We start from the raw sequence: 24,694 nt of genomic DNA, 5'->3' as shown, positions 1-24,694 counted from the left end.
TTTTAAAATTTGATGTAAAATATTAACCACATTCTTAAAATGGTCACAAATGTATAGGAATATAACAATAGTAAAACTTTTTTTAAGATTTATTTATTTATTTGAGAGGCAGATTTAGGTTCACTTCCCAGATGGCTGCAACCACTGGCGCTGGGCCAATCCAAAGCCAGGAGCCACAAGCTGCTTCTGGATCTCCCAAGTGAATGTTGGGGTCCAAACATGTGTGCCATCTTCCACTGCTTTCCCAGTCCATTAGCAAGGAGCTAGATTGGTAGTGGAACAGCTGGGACTCAAACTGGTGCCTGTATGGGATGCCAGTGCCACAGGTGTAGGCTTGACTTACTAAGCCGCAGCGCTGACCTCTAAAATATTTTTATTCAGTAAACTCATAAGATATTAGAAACACTGAGAACAAAAAAAAAAAAAAAAACACAATTATTTGTTTAGTGAACACATTAGAAACACTGAGAGCTAAAGTATTTTGTAGAAAAACTTGTCTAGAGTAGCCTGGACCATGCTTTCCTTCTCATTGTGTAGCAATACAGAACAAGCGTCTGTTCTAAGCCTTGAAGAACTGTCATTCTCCTTTTGAAGTTGGGTTCAAGTTCCAACATTTTTTTTTCACTTTCAATGTTATGGGGTCTCTCAGGATCCCTTAATCAGGACAGTTTTGCATCTGTCTATAGGTTTGACCACTTTGCTTGTTTGTGTTGAGAAGTTCATCTTCATCAGGTTCCTGTGGCTGCATTTCAGGAGACTTTTGATTGACACAGTGTTAACCTTACCCAGATCAGCTGTTTGTTCAATAACTCTATTTGCCTACAGTTTGATTTCACTCCCAATGTCATCATTTTTCATTTCTTTGTTATACTTTCAACTTCATTTCCCAGTTCCTTTTTTTTTTAAAGATTTATTTATTTATTTATTTGAAAGTTAGGGAGAGAGAGAGAGATCTTCTGTCCTCTGGTTCACTTCCCAGATGGCTGCAAAGGCCAGGGCTGAACCAACCAGAAGCCAGGAGCCAGGAGCCAGGAGCCAGGAGCCAGGAGCCAAGAGCTTCTTTCAGGGTTCCTATGTAGGTGGCAGGGGCCTAAGCACTTGGGCCATCTTCTGCTGCTTTCCCAGGCTATTAGAAGGGAGCTAGATCAGAAGTGGAGCAGCCAGGATGTGAACTGGCACTCATACAGGGTGCTAGCACTGCAAGAGGCAGCTTTACCCATTATGCCACAATTCTAGCCCCCAATTCCTTTTCTTGATGATCAATTTTGTAAAATGTCACACAGATTTACCACTGGGAGAAAAGGAAGCCATACAACTGCACAGTTTGCCATCTGTGTAGAAACTGAATAGCAGATGTGCTGTGACCAATCATTGAAAGAGGCAACTGGCTGTGTCATGTCTGATTTATTCACGTGGTGTTCAAGGAATGTAAAAGCTATTAGGGCCGGTTCCGCGGCTCACTAGGCTAATCCTCCGCCTTGTGGCAGCATTGGCACACCGGGTTCTAGTCCCGGTCGGGGCACCGGATTCTGTCCCGGTTGCCCCTCTTCCAGGTCAGCTCTCTGCTGTGGCCAGGGAGTGCAGTGGAGGATGGCCCAAGTGCTTGGGCCCTGCACCCCATGGGAGACCAGGATAAGTACCTGGCTCCTGCCATCGGATCAGCACGGTGCGCTGGCTGCAGCGCCGGCTGCGGTGGCCATTGGAGGGTGAACCAACGGCAAAGGAAGACCTTTCTCTCTGTCTCTCTCTCTCACTGTCCACTCTGCCTGTCAAAAAATAAAATGAAAAAAAAAAGCTACTAGCAGAGTTTTACTTTATATAGTTACTCAGGTAATACACTATGGCAATTGAAATTTGAACTATGTGAGAGGACTTTCTTTTTTCTTTTTTTAACTTTTATTTAATGAATATAAATTTCCAAAGTACAGCTTATGGATTACAATGGTTTCCCCCCCATAACGTCCCTCCCACCCACAACCCTCCCCTTTCCCGCTCCCTCTCCCCTTCCATTCACATCAAGATTCATTTTCGTTCCTCTTTATATACAGAAGATCAGTTTAGCATACATTAAGTAAAGATTTCAGCAGTTTGCTCCCACACAGAAACATAAAGTGAAAAATAATAGATGATTTTTTAAATGATGATGAAATCAGATCAGACCTATTGTCATGTTTAATCCCAGTGAGAGTCAAGTTGGGAATTGATAATTTTTTTTTACAGATCAGTTTAGTATGCATTAAGTAAAGATTTCAACAGTTTGCACCCCCATAGAAACACAAAGTGATGTACATTAAATCTCAATGTACAGCACATTAAGGACAGAGATCATACATGAGGAGTAAGTGCACAGTGACTCCTGTTGTTGACTTTACAAATTGACACTCCTGTCCATGGCATCAGTAATCTCCCTGTGCTCCAGTCATGAGTTTCCAAGGCTATGGAAGCCCTCTGAGTTCTCCGGCTCTTATCTTGTTTAGACAAGGTCATAGTCAAAGTGGAGGTTCTCGTGAGAGGACTTTCTTAACTAAAACATAGTACTGAAAATTTGGTTTTAGATTTTATTTGAAAGGTGGAGTGACAGAGAAAGTGACAGGGGGAAAGTGAGAGAGAGAGAGAGAGAGAGAGATCCTCCATCCACTGGTTCTCTCCACAAGTGCCTGTAATAGCCAATCCTGTGTCTGGCTGAAGAGCCCAGAACTACATGCAGGTCTCACACTTTGTTTGCAGAGATGCAAGTACTTATGACATCATCCACTGCCTTTCCAGAAACATGAGCAGGAATCTTGGATGGAAGTGAAGCAGCTGGCACTTGAACTGGGACTCTGATATGCAATGTGGGACTCGCAAGAGTTGGCTTACTTTGTTAGGTCACAATGCCTGCCCCAGTAAATAAAATTTGTGCATCTTAGAAATGCCAAAGTGAAAAGTGCCTGTTTTGTGAAGTAAGGACTATTAGTTTGCCCGTTTGATAGAGAAGTAAATTGAGACAGAACAAGATTAAGTGATTTGCTGAGGATATGAAGTGGTGACACCCAATTTAAGATCCAGGCAGTCTCAATCCAAGTGTCACATCTTCACCCTGACACCTTGACTTCACACTTGGTCTGGTCATACTTGGTGACCTCAGTCATCTGTACGGGTCCTGCAGCATCTCTACACCAGCTAGGACCCAACCTCTGCTGACACCAAACATAGCAGATCCTCAAGTTTTTTTTGAGATTGTTTTTAAAGACTCTAGCTTGAAGAAACTGTGGTCCACATGCAAAAATGTTTATACTTGAAGCTTTTTCTTATATCTTCAACCACCTGCCCCTTGGTTGGGAATTTCAAGATTTCCTTATATTCCTTCAATGGGTCATCGTGAGCCCTCTCTCACCTCCTCTTCTGCTCTCAGTTTTGTCCATGAATGTCTTTAGATGACTTTGGGGTTTTCCTTCACTAATCTTTGCCAGCAGAAGAGAGCTAAATGCAATCCCCTCATCCCATGTAGCCCGTTTGCATTTGTGCATTTTCCAACCCTCATTCTACAAATAAAGGATGGAATCAACAGGAGTGTTCAGTACTGGTGCACAACTGTAGGGAAGACTGGATGGGAACCAAACTGCTTCTTCTGTGTAGGCAGCCAGCTTCAACTCCTCTTGTAGTAGCAATCTGTTCACTATATTCTCCATTCCCATGGCCATGTCTAGAAGAAAGAGCAAAGGGAAATGATGAGATATACAGAAGAAACTATCCCAGGTGTGAAGTGAAATCCAGTTTTGTTGTCTTCCAACTCTGCTGAGGGCAAGGATGAGTACTTCACATCTCGGTATCCTCCTTTTAAAATAAAATTCAACTTCTCATGACTCTCACTGAGGATTAAAAGATAGTCAATGTGAGGATCTGGTATGTACAGGAGTCAGCAAAATTCAAGTCTTATTACTAGGACTTGGAGGAGAGAGACATTAGCCTGTGCAATGATACACAAAATTACTTATTGCATCTAAAAGTCTTTTATAGTGTCCCTCAATATCTGCTCCAATAATGGTTATGAGCAAAGCCATCAATCAACTTATTATCTACACCCTGGGGAACATTCTTCCAAGTATGTATCACCAGAGAGCTATAATCAGCACTGCACACTGTGTTCAGGAAGAGATCCTTGGCAATAGGCTATACACCTAAGCAAGTGTGACAAACCTATGATAATCTCCCAACTTAAACTCCAGCTTTACTTCTTTGATGCTCGGGTTTTCAAAAATTATTGAGATTCCTCAAAAGAAAATGCCTTATATACGTACGGCCCCATAAAATGTCTGATAAACTCAGCACATAGGCAAAGACAAAATTGTCAGCTCTTATCCACCAAAATATTCATTTAGAGGAGAACTGCTCTTCATCACCCAATCTCCGACCTCAAATCCCTTTCCCTTATTCTCTGAGTTTTTTTTTTTTTTTTTTTTTTTTTTTTTTTTTTTTTTTTTGCTTTCTCTCTGAATGTTCATGCCTTAGGTTTGAACTGGTCTTCCTGATTGTCTTAATCTCTGTTTATACAGTTGGGTAAATGAGAACCAGGAGTAGGATATCAGCTCCACAGAAAACAAGTAGAACCAGGCAACACTCTCTTGTGTTAGCCATGTGGCTTGCTTCAGCTTTGGAGAGCTAGCAATTTGATCTTTATTCTAAAGCAATTGAAACTAGCAACTATTCTGCTGGTTTACAGGGCTGTGTGGGCCACAGAACACAATGGTAGCATTTGGATGTGGTTCTCTCCCTCAGCTCAGATCCTACTGCAAAATTGGAGCAACAGAAATGGAGTCAAGTACATTATTTGTTGAGTCACCTTAAGCAATATATTCTGACTCCAAAAATAAAGTATTAGAAAGTGTAGAGAAAAAAATAAGTAAGAAAATGAGAAATAAAACCTAGGATCCTGTCCTTGAAAGGGCAACTACTCTTCAAATTGTAGTATGTAACCACCAAATTGCATTTTCTTATGGTACAACTGCATTTTTATTCATGGAGAAGATATGTTTACAAATAGAATCATAGTCTAAACATTGAATAGCAATATGTTGTTTTTATTCAGCAATATGCTGTGAACATCTTTCTACATCTGGAAATATATTTTTATAGGTTTGTAACAGTTTATTGTATATAAGCACACTGATTTCTATTTTATACTTCTTTAATTATACCGATCATATAAAGTGCAAGGGAAAAAAATTCTAGGTTAAAATCCATAAAAAGTATTTTAAGTTGCAGATGCATATGGCTAAGGTTTGAACTTCAATTCCCCCATTTACTGGCACTATTATTTTAAATATTAATTTAAAATTATGTTTTAGGGCTGGCATTGTGGTGCAGTGAGTTATGCCACCATTTGCAATGACTGCATCTCATAAGAGAGAGCCAGTTTGAGTTCTGGCTTCTCTGCTTCCTATCGAGTTTCATTTTTTCTCAACTTTTATTTAATAAATATAAATTTCCAAAGTACTACTTTTGAATTATAGTGGCTTTTCCCACATAACCTCCCTCCCACCCGCAACCATACCATCTCCCACTCCCTCTCCCATCCCACTCTTCATCACGATTAATTTTCAATTATCTTTATATACAGAAAATCTACTTAGTACATACTAAGTAAAGATTTCAACAGACTGCACCCACAAAGACACACAAAGTATAGAGTACTGTTTGGGTAGTAGTAATTTTATCATTAATTCACATAGTTCAACACATTATGGACAGAGGTCCTACATGGGGAGCAGGTGTATGTTAATGTGCCTGGGAAGGCAGCAGATTATGACCCAAGTGCTTGGGTCCCTACCACCCATGTGAGAGAGCTGTACAGAGTTCCTGGACTTCTGACTTTAGCCTGACCCAGATCTTGCTGTTGCAGCCATTTGGAGAGTGAATCAGTGGATAAAATATCTCCCTCTCCCTCTCTGTATCTCTCTGTCACTCTGCTTTTTAAATTAATAATTAAAAAGTCTTGGCCGGCGCCGTGGCTCACTAGGCTAATCCTCCGCCTTGCGGCGCCGGCACACCGGGTTCTAGTCCCGGTCGGGGCACCAGATTCTGTCCCGGTTGCCCCTCTTCCAGGCCAGCTCTCTGCTGTGGCCCAGGAGTGCAGTGGAGGATGGCCCAAGTGCTTGGGCCCTGCACCCCATGGGAGACCAAGAGAAGTACCTGGCTCCTGCCATCGGATAAGCGCGGTGCGCCAGCCACAGTGCGCCAGCCGCGGCGGCCATTGGAGGGTGAACCAACCGCAAAGGAAGACCTTTCTCTCTGTCTCTCTCTCTCACTGTCCACTCTGCCTGTCAAAAAAAAAAAAAAAAAGGTCTTTAAAACAAATAAAATTAAGTTTGGGCCCAAAAACATTGGTTTTACCTTCTAAAAGATCATTTTCACACTGTGATAGATTCTTTAGCTTGAATGAATTTGCAGTTTTTTTGCCATCTCTGGTATACTAGGCATAGAAATAAAATACAGCTGTCACTGAATCCTCAACGCCCCGTCACATCAGTTTGTTCCTTGTAATTTGTGTCAATATTGATGGCAGATACCAAGACACAGCATTGGATCTGAGAGTTTATTGTTGAGTTGATGGCCAGGGTTGGAGTAAAAATGTGAAAAGAATAATGCAGGGAAGAAGGATAAATCAATCCAAACCCAGTCAATTCTTAAGACAATAGGGTCTTGATTATGTGGAGTGGTAGAAAGTGATTTCCAGATTTGCCTGCTCCAATTTACTCACTGGTTGTAGACTGTTTCCTTGGGCAATAACTCCTCTGAAGGTGTGGGGTTGAAATCAGCAACCCCAATAGCTTCAAACAAGACACACGGATAGACATAGAAATGAGACTCCTTTGATAGGTATTTGGACTTAAAATAATCTGTCCACTGTGCGTGTGGCTGAAATCATAAGGAGAACAAAGATATAAGATTTGGCACAGCAGAAACACCTGCCACGTTATTCCAGTACAATAGACAGGAAATTTGATCTCAGATTAATTTGCCTGAGAACAACTAGCCAGTAATTTAGAGATCCAGTCTTCAGACTGGCTTTCTGCCTCCCCAACACCTGTTCTTCCTGTCACCCCACACTGTCTCCGAGAAAGTCACCATGCTCTGTGCCGGTGTAGAAGCTCCAGGCACTTTGCTTCCTCCACAGCTGCTTGGAAACAGCATAGTGTCTTCCTCTGTTCCGCACCTCTGTCAAATTTCCATTCCTTGCAACCTCAGTATGTGGCCATAGTAGTTGCTTCTTTTATATCTTTTGCAACTATTAATTTCCAACTTCACAAAAATAGTGCATTTAAACATTTTGTTCCAAACAGTGAATTGAGATGTATTGATGACTTATGAATCAGCATAATGAATGCTAACTAGTACTTTAAAAAATCAAATAGATAAGAAAACAACACCAGCATTGCATGGTTTCTCTCACTCTGGCAAAGGAAGAAAAATTTTTCATGTGTGTATCTATGTGTGTGTGTGTGTATGCTGAGTCTCTATGGGAATTAACTTCATATGATGAGTGATGGATAAGAACACTTGAAAGTAAATGAATCATGGGTTGAAAATGTAGGTTTGATCATATTCCAAATGCCTGTTTTTGAATTCCAGTTCCACTACATACTATCCAGATACGTTTCAGTCTTCTATCAATAAAATATTATTCACCTCAAGGGCTTTCGGGAAAAATAAATTGATTGCTACACATAGCAAATCGAGAACAGTATCCAGCATATTAAGATCACTCAATAAATGTTATATATTATTGTTAATGTATAATCAATGTATAAAGTGTAAACCTAACATATAATCTTTTTAATATGGAACAAGGGAGAAGGAAATTACCAACCTGTCCATATATTTGGAAAGACATATTAGGGGGGATTGAATTAAGACAAAAATTCCTTGCAATTTTCTTTGTATTAGCTTCCAATCACCCATTACTAGCTATGTTCTAGCTATGTAAACCCAGTATTTAACATTTTACATCACAAATGTCTCAGGAAAATTAGTGTTAAATGTTGACAAATGTGAGCCAAATTTCATTCAAAGATATGCACTTTTTCCAGTGCTCTGGAAGCTAAATGAACTCTCTCTCTCTCTCTCTCTCTCTCTCTCCCTGAGAGACAGGGCATCCCTCAGAATGGAGGGAATAGAGAGTGCCCAGTCACTCAGACTGCAGGAAAGCAAGGCTACATGGTTTTATGCCACAAATAGCCTTTCAGGCTACACAAAAAACTCTCAAATTGCCATGAACTAAGGATGATCATACATTCTAGCTCAGACAGAACACTGTTATTGGGGCTTTGTAACAGTGGCAATGACTTTGAACTTCTGCATAACCATGGCTTTGTTCTGTTTATATAATCTGGAGTACTCATCCCCCAATTGGTGATACTTTAATTTTTTCTGGAGAACTTTGAAAATGTATGCAGCCAATTGTTTAGGAAATACTGAGAGTTCCCCTGAATCTATTCTATAAAAATTCTCTGGGAGAGTGACAGTGAACCCAAACACATGCAATTTTGAGTATGTCTGTACTAGGATTTGCTGACTGCTTTTTCTTGCCTTTAAATAATTCCATTATAATTATTTTTAGTACATCTGCAGAAGCTACATTGTGAGTTGATTTCCACTGCTCCTTCAAAAGCAGTCTCAAAAAATTATGTACCTGAGCCTCTGAAATATCAGGAAAAGACCTAAAAGATCACTTTTTTCAGACTCCTAACCATGATAAAAGCTGTTTTCCCAACATCCTGATATGTTTCAATAGATATGACTGTAGGATTCTGGTGATAAACGTGTGTTGGTCACTAGTGAAAGCTTGTCATATTCAGACAGCCTTCAAAATTGTAATAATGAATGATTTATACTTTTATAGACTTATATTTGTCTTTCACAAATTTGTCTTTTACAAATTAAGTATATTTTAATAGATAATATGTATCTTATTGTACATAAGATTTTTGCATTATTAGATGCACAAGTTTTATTTTTTTCAATATATGTTGAAATAAAATAATTATGATTAACAAGAAATATGGTAGTTCTGACACCACCTAAAATTAGCGCTTACAATCACCCTTTTTTCAGTTCTCTGAAATAAATATCAAGCAGTACAATTGCATGGCTAGGTGACAATAGCATGCATGCTTTCTGAAGAACGTGTTGTGGTAGGCGTTATGACACAACAGGGTAAGTAACCTGTTGGGAATCTTGCATCCCTCATTGGATCACCAGTTGAGTCCTGGCTTCTCTACTTCTAATCCAGTTTCCTGCTTATGTGCCTTGGAATGCAGCAGATCATGGCCCAAGTACTTGGGTCTCTGTCATCCATGTGAGAGAACGGATAGAATTCCTGTTTCTTGACTTTGGCCAGGTGCAATCCCAGTCATTGTGGGTATTTAGGGAGTTAATCAGTGGATGTAGATCTCTGACTTTCAAATAAGTACATTAGTCATTTAAAAAAAAAACTACCAAAGCACCTTTCTGATGCCTGTACCATTTTACATTTCCACAAGCAATATGGGAGATATGTGGTTTTTCTTCATCCTAGAGAGCATTTGATGCCATCACTACTTTTCATTTCAGTTGTGTTGATAGCAAGGTATCACTGTGGTTTCAATTTCAATTTCCCTACTGGCTGATGATGTTGAACATCTTTCATGGGTTTGCCATCTGAGTATCCTGTTTGGAGAGATTTCTCTTTATGCATTTTGCCCAATTGTGATTGGATTATTTACTTGCTGGTGAGTTTTGACTGTTATTTAACACTAGATATTAATCCTTTGCTGAACACACAGCTCAGAAATATTCTCCTCCACCCTCTAGCTTATTTTTCAATTCCATGAGCAGTCTTTTTAAAGCAAACTTTTTAAATTTGGATGAAGTCTTGTTGATCTTTATGGATTATGCAATCTTTGTCTAGTCTTAGAAGCCAAAGATTTTCTGCCATTTTTGTTTTGCTTTGTTTTGTTTTCCCTAAAAGTTTTATAATTTCAAAAGGTTATCTATCCTCCAGTGAATTGATTTAAAGCCCTGTGAAAAACCAGTTGGGAATGTTTGTATGGGTTTACTTCTGAGTTTCTATTCTGTTCCATTGATCTCTCTGTCTATCTTTCCAGCAATATCACACCACCTTTATCACTGCAGGTAGTAAGTCCTGAAATTGGGTACACTGATTTCTCCTTCTCAGCCAACACCTTCCTTCCATCCTTCACATCCTTCATAAAATGAGGGATTTGTGACAATGGTCAGAGAGCATTTTTTTCATTTATTATGAATAGGTGTTGAATTTTATCCAGTGTCTTTACTGTGCTGAATGATTTATTTATGAGACTTATTTCTTCTTTAGCCTGTTAATGGTGGCTTATCTTGAATGGTTTTCAAATATTTAACCAGCTTATTATACCCAAGTGACGAATTCATAAAGTGCACACTTTCTAATAGTGGGTAATTACTTTAATATATGGCTGAATTCTACTTGCAATTGCATTTTAAAATATTTTTACTCCTGCATTAATTAAGTAAATGATAAAACATACATATCTCCCAAAGTTCATAGAAAATACATAGTAAGAAAAATTACATTTGAATTTCAAATAAATTTTCAAGTTTCATTTTCTATAATCTCTTTAAAATACCATTGTATATATATTTACAAAATGAATTGTGAAGTATTTGCTCCTCCTCTATATCTCTATTTTCGTTAATGATAGTTTAGATTTAGTATTAACTCAAAAATTGTTTGTGAGAACCCTACAGGGAAATTGAGTCCAGATATTTCTTTTTATGGAGAATTTTAAAAATTATGAATTCAAGTTCCTTAGTAATTTTAGGATTATCCAAATGATATATTTCTTTTCTGTTGGTTTGGGTAGTTTTTTTTATTTTTTAAGAAATTGAAGTTTCACATTTATAAGGTACAGTTATTTGTAGTACTCCCTTATTAGCCTTTTGATGTCTGTAGCAATATCTTATGTTTCATCCTGATATTGGTTTTTCTCTCTTTCTTTTGTCAGTTCTACTAGGGTTTTGTCAATTTTATTGATTTTTTTCAAAGAAGTAGCCCTATGCCCCATTGATTTTTTCTTTATTGTTTGTTCTCAAATTCATTAATTCTTGTTCTTCCCCTTGCCCCTGCTTTCTTCTGCTTTTATATTCTCTTGTTCTCTGAGTTCTTAGGACTGAAGCAGAGATGACTGACTTGAAGTCTTCATGGTATGTGAAGTTAGATCTATAAATTTCATTCTTACCATTATTTTAGATATGTGCCATAAACTTTGGTGTGTCATATTTTCATTTTCAATCAACTCAATTTATTTTTTATGACTTTGAGACTTAATCTTTGATCCAGTGTGTTATTTAGTATTGTTCAGTTTCCAAGCATTTGAAGAATTTCCTATTATTATTGACAAATGATGCCATTCCATTGTTAGCAAAGAACATATACTATTTGTGTTCAATTATTTTAGATTTGCTGCAGTTTGTTTTAAGGCCTGGTCCACCTTAGTATATGAGGGAGTTTTAAAAAGTTTGTGGAAAATGGGATTAAAAGATCGTAAATGTTCTATATGTTTTTTGAAGTCCCCTGATATATTCAATGAGAACTTGAACATGCAGTTGTCTGTCATTGGGTAGAATGTTGGTGGTGTGCTTGAATTTTTCCATCACCTTGTTGATAGTCTATTTAGTTGTTCTATAAATTTTGTAAATTATGTTGAAGTTTCCAACTACAACTGTGGATTTGTCTATTTTTCTTCTCACTTCTATCAGTATTTATTCCACAAATCTTGTAGCTTTGCTTTTTGGTTTAAATGCTGTTATTTTGTGATGTCTTATTTGTACTTTTACTCTTTAATCATTATATCATGCCCCTCTCTGGTTCTGGTAAAGTTCTTTGCTTTGAAATCTACTTTGTCTCATATTAATGTAGTTAGTCCTGTTTTCCTTTGATTAATGCTTCTGGCATAGATCTTTCTCTCTCCTCTAACTTTCAATCTTCCTATTTTGTTAATAAGCTTTTGTAAATATCATGTGCTTGGGTAATAGTTTATAATCCACTTGGATAATTTCTGTCTTTTAAAAGGCCATCTACATTAGATTTCAATATTGATATGCTTGAAGTTAACATGTATTGATATACATGAAATTAGCATTTAATATTTTTTTCTTGTGTGTTGCTCCTTTTTTTCAACTTTTGTGTGATTTTTCTTCCTTTTCTGTGGATTACTTGAACGTTCATGTAGAAGTGCATTTTTATTTATAGTGCTTTTGAGTAGTTTTATTTATACAGCTTTAACATTGATTGCTAGCTATTCTATTTTATATATAAATAAGTTTTTTTCACAGCCTACTGTGGACTAAATGTCATTGTTTTACCAATTTGAGTGAAACATTTAAAACTTATTTCCCTCTATGCTCCTTTATTACCCCCTCCATAATGTAATTATTTAAATATTTTCTCCATACACATTTAGAACCACATTAGATGGTGTCACTTTTTCTTCAAGTGTCAAATATAATTTAAAAAACCCGAGAGGAGAAGAGACACTTCTTGTTGATTCTACCTATATTTTTGCTTACTATGTTCTTTCTCCTTTCTCTATATTCTAAGGTTTCTACTTTTATCATTTCTTTCTGTTGAGATAATACAGGTACAGCTATTATTTTAGGACAGGTCTGCTGGTGACATGTTTTCTTAGTTTTCCTCCATCTGAGAATATCTGCACACTTTATTCTTGAAGGTTGTTTTTGCTTGCTAAAGGATTGTGTTTGACAGTTCTTCTGCTAAGCATATTGCAAATATTTTGCCACTTTCCTTGTCACCTCCATGGTTTCTGATGAAAAATCTGTCACTTAACGTGTTTTCTTATGGATAAGGTGCTATTTCTCTCTGGCTGTTTTGAAGACTGCTTCACCATCTTTAGTTTCAGAGGTTTCATTATGAGTATCTTGGTATACATTTCTTTGGGTCTGTCCTGTCTGGAGTCTATTCAGCTTCTTGCATTGATAGGTTTATGTCTTTTGTCAAAAGTGGGAAATTCTCAGCCATTATTTAGGCTTCTTTTTAGCCTTTTCTCTTTTGCTTCTTTCAGCTTTTGTGTCTTTTCCCTGACTATCGCCTCCTTGTTTCTCAGAATAGGTAAGCTTTGCTGTTCTATGTTCTGATTGTCTATTTTTCCCCTCTGTCTTTTCTCTCTGTTTGTTAAGCTTATCCTCTGAAAGTTTTATATATGTTCATGATTATATTCTTCAGGTTTGATATTTCCATTTGGATAATCTTCATCCTTCCACTCCTTTGCAGGATTTTTCCACCCCAAAAGTGTTCACAATTGATAATTAAAGCATTTTCATCCTGGCTGCTTTGAAACTGTTGTCAGATAATTCTACTACTTCTCATTTGGTGTCAGAATTTATTCCTTTCTTCATTCTGTTTGAGATTTTCAAAGTTTCTGTATAATTTTTTATTTTAATTTCAAACAAGTAATTTTATGTTATGTTATGAAGTTCTGGAGATTATCTAAATTGACTTTTGTTGGTATTGTTATTTTTAGAATTTATTTTTTATTTATTTGAAGGGCAACATGTCATAGGCAGAGGCTTAACCTGCTACACCAAAGCAACAGCCCCTAAATTTGTTTTAATTAACTTTTTTGATACTGCTGTAGGAGTCCTAGCAGGTAGCACCACCTCATAACTGTCAGGTAGATGTAGGAACTCAGGGTCACTTCTCAGCTTTCATTGACCCCTGGTTCATGTGTTACTCGTTGTTATTGCGTAGACATAAGGATTCTGACTCCTAGTCTCCACTGATACTGGGCATTGTTAGTAAAATGGTGCAGTCTTATCTATGGAGCTATCTGCACCCTGGACACCATCCTAGGCTCTATCCCCCACCACCATGGCTGGAAGCCAGGTGAACACATGGCCCAACTACTGGTGTCAGCTCTACCCTCCCTGTGATGGGAGTCACTGCTCCTACTTCCTTGCCCACCCCTGGCAATGGTTTAAGAGGACCTGTTCCTGAACACATGGCTCTCTCTCCCTCTTTCTCTCTCCCTCTTTCTCTCAGTTTCTCTCTTATGCTCTCCTTCTCCTGCTTTTTTCCTTCTTCGTCCCTTCTCTCTGGTTGGTTGGGTTTCCCCATTAAAACCTTTCCCTTACTCTGGTGTTTGATGTGTTTTGTGGCAGCCTTACAGGCATGGGAGGAAGGGAGACACACTACTGCCAGTATGAAATCCCGGCTGCCTCTATGGCCTTCTCTGACACCACTCATGGGCTTCATCACTTTCACACGGCTGGAAGTCCAGGTTCCCCACTCTGCCTCTGCAAGGGTGGAAATGCAGCCAGTTTTTTTCTGTGATGCTTGACAGGCAAAGTAGTTATTTTAAGGTTTCTGACATCTCCCTTTGCCCAAGAATACAGGCTTAGGGTGGGGAATTTTTGTCTGCTCTCATTGGTATTTCCAAGACCCAGTTTCTACTGAGTTTGAGATATGTGAGTCCAAAAGAAAACTCCAGGCACTCACAGTGTGTCCTTCCTCCGTTTCCAAGTTCCCTAGCCAATCTATTTTGCTCTCTTCAATTTTCAGTCTTTTCTTAAGTTTATTTTCACTATAATTTCCAGTTGTGGTTAGTGAAAAACACAGAGAAGACCATGCCTGCTTCACCTTGAACTAAAAGCCTGTGTCTTGTTTTAGGGATAAAAAGTACACAGTTCTGTGGGACCTCCAAAGCCCCAGGTTTTTGACTAAAAACAATCCATGTCATGTTTTCATTCCTCCTCTGCTATTTTTCCTAAAATTATAAATGAAGTATTCAGGCCCAAGAAAGCTTAGAAAGCATGCCTGAGGTCACACACACAAATCTGAGATAGCTGGAATTTTGGGTCCACCTGTGGCTGACTGACCTGCCCCAATATGCTCTTTGCCCTCTTTCAATATTGCTTAATATTTCCAGAATAGCAACAGCTTTTCCAATCAATTGAGGGAAAATAATTTTCAAATGTCAAAACAGCGGTGTGTGGTTAGTTAGAAGAAGAATTTTTATAATGATTATAGAGTTTGAGAATAAAAAACCAAAATGGCTGTTATTTACCTCCCAAAAAGCAATGATTTGGGCTTGAAATACAAGCCTGTGCATTCAAATCGCCTTGCTCCATGATGCACTTTATGCTGGAATGAAGAAAGGGCATGAATTAATCCACTTTATACTGAAATGAACACAACTTAGTTGACCACAGTTCTGAAATGAGAGCAGAGTATTAGAGGCAATGGTGCTAGAATGCCCTGACCCCACTGTTCTTTCAGTCTTCTTCTTTTTTTTTAGGATATCTTTTATTTCCATTTTTTATGAAAGAAATCGTAACTTGTAGAAAAACACAATTACTTTTAGAATGATATTTTCAAAATATTTTTCAGAGTAGGTTTCATTTACACAAATGCACACCAACATACATATAAGACTTTAAACATAAACTTCAATTTTAAATACAAAATTAACAAGAGAGAGAATTGCAAGTTGCACTGAGAGCTGGAATTTTTTTTAACTTTTATTTAATGAATATAAATTTCCAAAGTACAGCTTGTGGATTACAATGGTTTCCTCAGACTTCTTACTGCATTCATGCACATCCTTCAAATCTCAGTCTCTGGGCTGTGAAGCATTGCCTGAGTTAACTGCACACAAACACACACACACACACACAGGCGCACATGTCCTCATGATAATATAGTCATACCACCAAGCCTTCTCTGCAAGTCTGTCTTCCAGCTGAGGGTGGAGACACTGAAAAAAAAGAATTAAAGTTTTTTGTCTTTTCCTTCTTAACACCTGTAACAGCCATTCAATAGCAGTGGCTCAATAAACAATATTAAGTAAATGTATGAATGAGGAAAAGAAAGCATAATAAGCAAAAAATGTCATCTTTATTTGTGACACAGTATTTCATGCTTGCATAATCCTTTATTAAATAAAAATATACTGCCAATATTGAAAAAGAACTTGAGATGAATTACAAAATCCTACAAATTATTAGTGCAGCATATTCTCATTCTTTTTTCTACCTTTTTTCAATTAAAACAAAAACTACTTTCAATGAAGGTAATTTGTTTTCATTCAATAAAAGTATGAGTAGAACGCATTTGAAAAGCACTGCCTGAGGGTACGTTTTTCCATGAGATTCTATTGATTGCTATAACTGGGGTTGAAGGTAAAACCTTTGATTTTGCCCATTATCTATGAAACTCTAATCAATCAATATCAAATATGCATTTATTAGTTCCTGTATGTCCAACAAAATCCCAAAGTCTAAGATAACTAAAGAAAAAACATAATAAGTGATGTCTTTTTAAAGTTACTTACATTGCTCTTCAAATACCCAGTTTTCACAGAAGTAATAAGGAACAATGTAAAACTATGGGAGTGGAGTCCTGGCTTGCATAGTGTGTGTTATATAATCACATTGGCAGCTTGGATAAGACAGTAAGGAAATAGGCATTGATTGTCTAGTTTGCATTCACCATTATATTCCTAGGAGACACTTTCATATGTCATCTTCAGAAAAACCTTCTAAAATAGATACTATTAGCCCCAATTTTTCCATATAAGAAATCTGAGACATTAAAAGGCTGAATAGCTTGCTTAATGCTAAACACTAATGGAAAGAAATAGGACTCAAACGGAGCAAAATGGGTGCCCTGTCGATACATTTGGCCCAATGAGCTAAATGAAGAGTAAGAGTTTCTTAACTAATACGTCTCTTATAAATTAAAAGGAGAAGGATAAAAATGAGAGGATAGAAAGGAAATCTACTTGGGAAGTGTAGAAAACAAAGGTGTACAGGGTTAGGATGTAGAGAGAAGAGGAAATGGGACCCTGGCCAGAGGCACAGTTGCCCAAAGAATGGCAAGCAGACCAATGTGGTCAGCAGAGGCACAAGGAGAAAAGAAACTTCGCATGGCAGGGTGAGGAATTGAAGAGAAGGTTGCACCTTGGATAAGCAGGAAGGGACCTGCATTATGCCGTGATTTCTATGAAGCAAAGACGTGGGGCTGGGTAGTTTGCTCAAGCCTGGATTTAGATAAAGTACAAGGGATTGCTTCCTACCTCTGGACCCTGGGGGAACGTGAGACAAGGAGGGAATGACTTGCATTGCTCAGACAGGGGTGACTGCTGTGACAGGAGAACATCACTGCGGAGAGCAGGTTGTGATTGTGACCTCGGCGTGTGGTAGTTTGGTATTCTGGAGGAATTATTTTACCATTCTGATCATCAGTTCCATCATCATGCAGGTGGGAATGCATGACTCACTCCACAGGATTACCTTGAAAATTAAGTGAGATAAAATATTAAAAGCATCTGACCCATAATAGATTTCCAGTAACTGAGTTTCTATCCCTGAATGCATGGTAATGCCTTTCAAAGGAAGTGAGATGAGTTTAACCTGGGAGCCCTTAAAGGTTTTCATGTAGAAATCTCACTCACATTGGAGGAAGGCCTCTGACCTAAAATACAGCAGGTGTCCCTCATCCATTACATCAGACAGCAAGCTCTGTGCCTTGAGGTTCTCAGGTAGACAGCTCAGAGCTACTGTGCCTGGTGCTGCAGGTAGCTTCTGCCGAGCCAGCTGGCTGAACTGAATACCCAAAGTAGGTCAAGTGCCACTATCTGGAGTTCCTGGGAATGCCTGGAAGTGCAGAGCCTTCTGTTTTGAGTGTGGAATGCCCTGGGCTTCTGGGTCCTCTTGGTGTCAGTTGAAGCTGGTGCCCTTGTGAACTCAGATGAATGGTGTTCCCTGCACCACCTGTGATGTCCCCTCATCTTTCATCAGGTGCTTACTGAGCACTCCCTCCTTTTTAACAACCCTACTCTTTGCAGACTTTAGAGCTTACAATCTCAGATTATGTTTGTGTCTATTATACAAATGCAGGGTAACAAACGAAGACACAGGAAGGTTGAGGGATTGATTCGGGACCAACAGACATTAGAGTAAAGCCACAGTTATGGAACTGTGGGGGACAATTAGATCTTGAAGAGTCTATGCTGTGAACTAGATCAGAGGTTGACAAACTTTGCAAAGGTCACATAGAAAATATTCCAGGACTTAAGAGCCATAGTCTGCCCTAATTAGTGGCTGAGGTCAGAATTGCTGATGCTCCCGAACACAGCAGGTGGCAGTTCATCTTGCTGCTGACTGATGAGATCACAGCTAGTCTTCAGGATACCTGAGCCAAGACACACGATGAGGAACACCTGCCTCCTCTTCCACCTCTGTATCTCCATCCTGACAACCCAGTCTCCTCCTTGCCAGGCCTGCTTCTTCCTAAAGAAAGATTTTCCATTTTCTTCTTTGTCCTGCTTCCTTAACCGCGATGCATACAAACCCTGTTCATCCCTTGTCCTAACTCAGATAACTCATCCTGTAAGGCTTGGTTGCACTGGTAGAGGTCATGATTTATATTGTTCCCCATCAGAGTATCTTGGCAAGCTTTTTCTCAGAGCCAAACTTCATATTATGTGATGTTCATATTCTAGAAGTGGACACAGAGATTAGTCATTCTTTAGTGGGTATTTATTGAGAACATTCAGCATCCTGGAAATACAGTAGTGCACAAGACCACAACTACTGATCTTCTTATCACATGGATAGTATAGTGCTATCCATGGTGGTATTTTTATACTGTAATTTTAACTAGCCACCCTCTCAAAGTAGTGAAATAATGGAGATGTGACTTTTACTTATTGTGTCAACAATGGACATTCACTTCACGGGGTGGTTTGCATCCCTGTTTCCATTAAACAGGTATTGTGACCATCTGGCTTTTATTGTATTCCTAGAAATATCTGCAGTATGGGTTCATTTCCACTCACAGAATGGAAGGCATGGTATCTTGATAAGAAAACCTTGCCAACACCTAGGAAAAAAATGAGGGAGATGAAACCCTTCAGAATGGGACAAAACCAGTTCTGATAATGGCTGGATTTTATGAGGTCTTTTTTTTACTTTATTCATGATTTTTTATTTCATTATGAGGTTTGTACAGGATGCTTGATTTTCTTTTGTTCTTTGTTTTATTTTTTATTTATTTATTTTTTTTTGCCTAGACCATGCTGTAGAGGTAGACAAGTCTTGTGTTGAAACGTATTCTGGTACATTCTTGCTCTGTGCTTTTGGCAAATGAGTTGACCCTTCTTTGTGAAATAGGAAATGATAATAGCCATCCAGGAGTGGACATTTGGTCTACAGATTAAGATGTCTGTGTCCCACATTGAAGTACCTGGGTTTAATACCATGTTCAGGCTCCTGACTCCAGTTTCTCATCAATGCAGACCCCGGAATACAGCACTGATTAATTACTTAAGTGATTGAGTCTTGGCCACCCATTTGGGAGACCTGGATTGAGCTTGTGGCTCCTGGTTTTGGCCCCAGCCAGGCCCAGGGTATTGTAGGCATTTGAGGCTGTAATCAACGGAATGGAGTGTTTCTCTCCCCACCCCCCCCACCCCCACCGTGTGTATGTGTGTGTATGTCCTTTTCTTTCTCATAAATAATTAAAAGTAAAAGAACAGCCATCAGCAGGCTTCTAGTGAGGAGTTGTAAATACGTGTGAAGTCTCCAATAGGGACTAGCATGTAATCAGTGTTCAATAAAGAGTCCCTGTTATGATCACTGTCTATATAGATTTTGAACATGTAGTTTGAAGGGGAGATTATTGTTGAAGCAATGGTGAAAGGTGAATGTTTGTTGACTCTTTATAAAAATCTGTATTTAAATGATGAGATGCTAGGAGAACCCATAGTCACTTTAAAAATGAAAGTACTTTTGACATTGTTAAGGTAAAGCACAAGCCACAACTGATATTTCATTTTCAAAATCTCTGGTTTGAACTTTTTATTTTTACATGCGCTCTAATCTCCATTCTTGGCTATAAGATAGGGAAAAATATCATGGAATTTGGACAGTAATAATGGCATTGCATCTGCATGCCTGCCTGATGGGAGTGAAAATGAAGATGCTTATTTCAACTCAGTATTATCTTGCGTGACTTGTGTTACTGATATCGCAGACTTGGTGTTCAAAACCAAGCTTGAAAATTTGCAGATGTCACTAAATTATGGGGAACAACAAATAATGAGGCACAATGCATTCTGATGGAGAAATTTGCTCATTTGGACACCTCAGGCTAATAGAGAGCTAATGGATGGCATACATTTTGGTGCAGATAAATGTTGAATAATGAGTTTTGAAACTCAGACTAAAGAGAAGGAATGCCTAATGAATTGGAAGTGCTTCAGCACAATGAATCACAGAAGATTGGTGAGTTATTAGAGGGGATGGCCTAAACGTGCAAAATCAATTTTTGTCTTCTTTGCAGAGAGAGGCAGAAGTGGTCACCAGAAGCAACCAACACTTTCCAGTCATCAGCATTTCAGAGAGCAGAAAAAAACAGGGGCTTTGATGTCAGGCCCACATGCATTTAATTTCTGGGAAAATTTTCAAAGTTATATGGTTTGGGACAATTCTGTGATCAAAGAGATCACTCTTTGAACTGTATTTCCTCCAATTGCAACTGAGAAGAGTAATTTTTGTCAGGGGTCTTGGTTCTGTGTTGCCTGGTGAATACCCCTTAAGGATCCTTGAGCTGAAGGGATATATAACCCACATCAGAGACATCACAGGTTTGTTTCTTATTACAACAATGTTTTTGATCAATTGACCCAAGTTTCATGACTGTTCTAATTTTTAAGTTTTTTTGGTGTGTGTATTACAAAAACATTATTTATTTGAAAGACAGAGTAGCACAGAGAGGAGAGACAAAAAATTACACTTTCCTCCCTTGGTTGACTCCCAAATGCTTGCAATAGTCAGGGCTAGGCGCTACTGAAGTTAGGAGTGAAGAACAGTCTTGATCTCCCAACATGGGTGGCAGGGACTCTAGTACTTGCATCATTTTCTGCTGCCTTCCCAGGCACCTTAGCAGAGAGCTGGATCAGAAGCAGAGCAGCTGGGACTGAAAATAAACTGGCCCTCCCTTATGGGATGGTGGTGTTGCAAGCAGTGGTTTAACCCCCTGTGCCACAACACCGGTCCTATCAGCATGTTTAAAAGTATATGTTAGCAAAATAGGTTGAGAAGAGTGCCCATTTTCCCCTAAATTTCCAAAGACACCATCAGAATTGGTGGGGATCCTGAAGACAGCTTGAGTCATTCACACTGGCAGAAGATGCCTAGTGTAAGGGACCTTTTTTGGAACAAAATGGGCACAAACTCCAATAATAACTGCCTCAGGATGGATGTTATCCAAAGGCAAAGGGAGGGCAACCTTGCCAGAGGTTAGTGTGAATTTACAGAAGAGTACAGGGTAAATTAACCCATTGGGAGCCACAAGAATAATCAGGTCCATGCCCCTTCAGGATTCTGCCTTTACAGTTCTGCACTACAATTGTCACTTTACTTATCTGGCTCATTCTCTGAGTATGACATTCTTGAAAGGCAGAGAGTGAATTGTACTGTCTCTGTTTACACAAGAAGGTGCCTGTGACACTTGGTGCATTGTTTCTGAAAGAGTCAGTCTTCTGCTGTCTACCATTGAAATCAGTGCCTTACTTTTAGAATTAGTTCTTCTGACTTGTCATTTTTTAAAATTTTCATATGAGCTCTATTCTTATTTATTTATTGAATGCACACTGAGCAACAGTTGTTGTAGTAAACACATTTCCTTCTTCATTTGATCTTTTTTTTTTTTTTTTTGACAGGCAGAGTGGACAGTGAGAGAGAGAGACAGAGAGAAAGGTCTTCCTTTTGCCGGTGGTTCACCCTCCAATGGCCGCCGCGGCCAGCACGCTGCGGCCGGCGCACCGCGCTGATGCGATGCAGGAGCCAGGAGCCAGGTGCTTTTCCTGGTCTCCCATGGGGTGCAGGGCCCAAGCACCTGGGCCATCCTCCACTGCACTCCCTGGCCACAGCAGAGAGCTGGCCTGGAAGAGGGGCAACCGGGACAGAATCCGGCGCCCCGACCGGGACTAGAACCCGGTGTGCCGGCGCTGCTAGGTGGAGGATTAGCCTAGTGAGCCGCGGCGCCGGCCACTTCATTTGATCTTTAAAACAAACATAAGATACACAAGATGGAACTCTCTTTCCAGAGGAGTAAATCAGGCCTAGAAAGGAAAATGATAATTGGTTCAATGCTTTATCCTGATAAATAACAAAGCAGAGATAAAAACTAAATCTATCTGCTTCCAAAAAACACTCAAACTCTACTCTTTAGGATCTCTGGTAGTGCTATCCTGGGCATTCTCCATTCCTGCACTCAAAAGTTATGCTTATGTTTTACCATTTTCCTTGACACACACAAACTTGAAATATTTAGATCTCATTTTGCTTTATTTTATCATGAAACTTCCAAACAAATCCAGCATCCTTGCCCTGTGAGTAACTCTTTGGGGTTCCCGTTTGGGCTTGGATGGACAACCTATGCAATTAGCCTTAATATTTTTCCTTTACATGCCTGCCCATCAAAACTCAATCCTAGCGCTGTATGTGGTCCTGTTGAAAGCATTATGGGGAAATCCCTTGGACAAGAGATGCACATGTGAAAATAGTTTGATTCCATCATTCCCATGCCAAAACCCCCAATAGCTCCTTCTTACTGATTTAATCAATGTCATTGCTTACAACTTTGGATTCATTCCTTTGGGAATCTCAGCATCCATTTCCAAGCATATTTTATTCATATTTTCCAACACAAATATCCTACTTAGTCCTCAGTTGTTTATCTCGCTGTTTAAGCCACACACACTTCAAGGATAGGAAACACATCACTGCGGCGCCGGCACACCGGGTTCTAGTCCCGGTTGGGGCGCCGGATTCTGTCCCGGTTGCCCCTCTTCCAGGCCAGCTCTCTGCTATGGCCAGGGAGTGCAGTGGAGGATGGCCCAGGTGCTTGGGCCCTGCACCCCATGGGAGACCAGGAAAAGCACCTGGCTCCTGGCTCCTGCCAGGATCAGCGCGGTGCGCCGGCTGCAGCGGCGGCCATTGGAGGGTGAACCAGCGGCAAGGGAAGACCTTTCTCTCTCTGTCTCTCTCTCACTGTCCACTCTGCCTGTCAAAAAAAAAAAAAAAAAAAAAAAAAAAAGGAAACACATCACATGCATTCCAATGAACGGTTGGGGGATTTTAGTTCACTAGCTCAGAGCAGATCCTTTTCTTCTCTTTGTCCCAAATAAGGTAAAGCTTTTCCTTTATCCACAGTATTTGTCTGATTGAACTGCCCATCTATTTCACTGCCATCCAAGCATGACCCATCTCTAATAGTAACTCAAATGTAGTTGTTTTTGAGAGTTTAAGAAGCATGCCCATGTGTCTCATCAAACCAGACTTCCACAACATCCCTGTGCACAAACTAGGATAAGTGTGCCTAATCTTCACATGAGAGGTATAGTAGCTAGGTGTCTAGCTCAGAGAAAATTCTCAACTAATATTGGCTAATCTGTGCTCATTTTGGCAGCAGCACATATACTAAAATTGGAACAAGACAGAGAAGATTAGCATAACCCTTATTCAAGAATGACTCCCAAATTCGTGAAGCATTCCATGTTTTTAAATAAAACATTTTTAAATTAAAAAAAAGGTAAACTCAAATAATATATTTCACTTTGTGTTTCTATGGGGGTGCAAACTGTTGAAATCTTTACTTAATGCATACTAAACTGATCCTCTGTAAAAAAAAAAAAAAAAAAAAAGAAAAGAAAAGAAAAGAAAAGAAAAGAAACTATCAACTCCCAACTTGACTCTCACTGGGATTAAACATGACAATAGGTCTGATCTGATTTCATCATCATTAAAAAAAAAATCATCTATTATTTTTCACTTTATGTTTCTGTGTGGGAGCAAACTGTTGAAATCCTTACTTAATGTATACTAAGCTGATCTTCTGTATATTAAGATAATCGAAAATGAAAAAAAAAATTAAAAAAAAGGTAAACTGGTTGGGATTTTGACCCGAATATTATGAATATTATGATTCTAACTTCCACTTTGCAAAGCTCAGCCATACTGCTTCATCCCAATTCTACCCCTTCCATGAAAACTTTACTTCTTATCATTCTTTCTTCTGCCTTCTTCTATCTTTTGATGACATCCAAAAGCAACTATGCTCATCCTTGTTATTATATTAATAGCCAAATAAATGTGTGAAATAAAGCAGCATGCATATTCTTCAAAAAGAGATAAAAACAGTCCCTTCCTCCCCCACATCCTCCTCCCACAGCTTAGAATCAAGCCTCCCTTTAAGATACCAGAGACTGCATGGTCTGTACTGGCCTGGAAGAGCTTAGCAAGCACTGCCTTGCTTTTCTCTGTTCTGTACATGAAGCAAAGAAGAAAATTTATGAGATACATGTCAATCATGGGGGTGGAAAAATCAACACAACTTAGGGCATTAACAGCAATTGTGTTTAATGAATACCTACTGTATGAAAGAGATTGTTCTAATGAGTCATCTAATCCTCAAAATATCTCCAAAGAATGTATTATTATTGTACCCACCTTACAGATGGAGAAACAGAGGTACATGTTAAAATATCTTTCCAGGTGCAAAGCTAGTGTTATATTTGAGATCTGTTTCCAGACATCCTCACTCCCAGATTGTGCTTTATGAAACCATCCGCACCAGGGAGTTGGGAAGAGAGCC

General features: G+C 39.0%; 1 protein-coding gene and 1 non-coding gene across 3 annotated transcripts in view; both read left to right on the top strand.

The window, feature by feature from the left end:
• Nucleotides 1-24,694, top strand: part of CNTNAP5 (contactin associated protein family member 5) — a 991,178-nt gene that overhangs the window by 57,841 nt on the left and 908,643 nt on the right. The window lies entirely within an intron of this gene.
• LOC127491876 (U6 spliceosomal RNA) lies at nucleotides 23,494-23,603 on the top strand. The gene has a single exon (XR_007920809.3). It is a non-coding gene; the product is annotated as a U6 spliceosomal RNA (small nuclear RNA).

Source organism: Oryctolagus cuniculus, chromosome 3, assembly GCF_051225735.1.
Source record: "Oryctolagus cuniculus isolate XC-2025 breed Fujian yellow rabbit chromosome 3, ASM5122573v1, whole genome shotgun sequence".
Lineage (NCBI taxonomy): Eukaryota > Metazoa > Chordata > Mammalia > Lagomorpha > Leporidae > Oryctolagus > Oryctolagus cuniculus.
Note: the sequence above shows the minus strand (reverse complement) of the source record. Positions and strands in the feature narration are given on the sequence as shown.